This window comes from Mandrillus leucophaeus, unplaced genomic scaffold, assembly GCF_000951045.1.
Source record: "Mandrillus leucophaeus isolate KB7577 unplaced genomic scaffold, Mleu.le_1.0 Scaffold121, whole genome shotgun sequence".
Lineage (NCBI taxonomy): Eukaryota > Metazoa > Chordata > Mammalia > Primates > Cercopithecidae > Mandrillus > Mandrillus leucophaeus.
The window spans coordinates 1,767,408-1,769,189 of record NW_012100432.1 but is presented as its reverse complement, the minus strand read 5'-3'; the positions used below and the strand labels follow the sequence as shown (position 1 = coordinate 1,769,189).

The 1,782-nt window shown below is 39.2% G+C and overlaps 1 pseudogene across 1 annotated transcript; it reads right to left on the bottom strand.

The window, feature by feature from the left end:
- Window positions 1-957: 957 nt before the first annotated feature.
- On the bottom strand, window positions 958-1,340 carry LOC105532735 (annotated as a pseudogene). Its single transcript, XR_001005038.1, has one exon. The product of XR_001005038.1 is annotated as a 60S ribosomal protein L22 pseudogene (transcript).
- Window positions 1,341-1,782: the final 442 nt, after the last annotated feature.

Genomic DNA, 1,782 nt, shown 5'->3' with positions numbered 1-1,782 from the left:
ATGCCTCATGCTCTGTGAGCATAGACTGTGTCTATCTAGTTCACCGTAGTATACCCAGCCCACATGGCCCAATGTAAAAATCTAATCAATAGTCATGTAATGAGCACATGTATCCTAGAAGCTAATGAGCTCTATTTGACTCCATCTATGAGAGCTTTCTGGGCTCTGTGGTGTAATTTTTGTTATTAATTTGCCATTTGCTTATAAACTCTTTTAGTGTGAGTTCCTCCCAAGCAGAACCTGAGACAGTATCTTGGGTGCAGGAAGCTATTTTGGGAGAGGAGATTCTCAGGAAGCAGGAGAAGGAAGTGGAGAGAGTGAACAAGAGATGGAGAAAAGCCAGGAAAGATGGCTTCTATGGGCAACAGGGGCTCCTGTCTGCCAAGTCTGCAGCCCAGAGGCTGAGGCATTTATCCACTGCTCCCCATTGTTGAGGGCTGGCCCTGGCGGGTGTTACCTCTTCCTAAAAGCAGAGAGACAAATGGTGGAATAATGCGGTGGGAGCCGTCCATATTGCTAGAACTGTCAACGTCAGCTAAGGCTGAAATTAGGGAAATGTGATTGTGGGGACAAGGGTCGGCTACTAAGCTAGAAAACTTCTTTTCTAAATACACTTTCTAGTCTAGATAGAAATGGTAAACTGTGCTTCAGAAATAATTCAGTGGACTTTTTAAAACTTTTTAATATAAAGAAAAGCATCCATTCTGTTTGGAGGACAACATAAATAATTTAGGGGAAAAAAAAGTGGCACAAGATTTTAACACTTCAACCTTGGCCATGTTACCATTTTAGTGGAGGGCAGTAATGACAAGCAGTGTGCCCAAAGGGACACACTCCCAGGACCCCAAGTAGATGTTCAAAACCTGGTAGAAACATTGTTGCTTTTTTTTTTTTTTTTTTTTTTGGTTCCCAAGTTTCATTCAAGAACTCATACAAAATATTCTGGACAAATGAAATTTAATCCTCATCTTCCTCCTCTTCTTCGTCCTGGTTAATCTGGAAGTAATGTAATTCGTAACTGTCTTTGCTGTTAGCAACTACGCACAACCAGTCACGTAAATTATTCTTCAAATATTTTTTGGTGAGATATTTCAAATACCTTTTGGAGAAAGCACCTCAGATGTCACAGTGATCTTGCTCTTGCTCCTTTTGATGGTCGCCACCCCTCCACCAAGGTTCCCAGCTTTTCCGTTCACTTTGATCCTTTCTTGCAAAAACTGCTCAAAATTGGCAGCATCCATGATTCCATCTTCTACAGGGTGGGTGCAATCAAGAGGAAACTTCAGAACCTGCTTCTTTTTTTTGCCCCCCTTTGCCACAAGCTTTTTCACAGGTGCCATGGCGGCAGTGGAGTTAACATTGTTGCTTTTTATGTAGACATTTTATTTTCTCTATCTTCAATATAACTTATTTTCTCTTTTTCTTATTACAAAAGTAAAGCATATTTATTCTGGAAAATTGAGAAAATACAACTAAGAACAAAGAAGGAAATAAAAGCCATTTATAGTTCCCTTACCCAGATACAGCCATGCTAACAGTTTTTTCCTTTCAGTTCTTTATCCAGACATTACAAAAATATAACCGTCCTGTTCACACCACACTTAAAATTTTGCTTGCTGTGGACATTTTTCTATACTGGTAAACATGAACAAATAATTCCCTACTTTTTTTCTTTTTTCTTTGTTCCTTCATTCCTGTCTTTCTTTTGCAAAAACAACTTTAACTTTTCATGGTTACAAAAGTAATACATGTTCATTGTTAAATACGCACACGTGTGTGTGT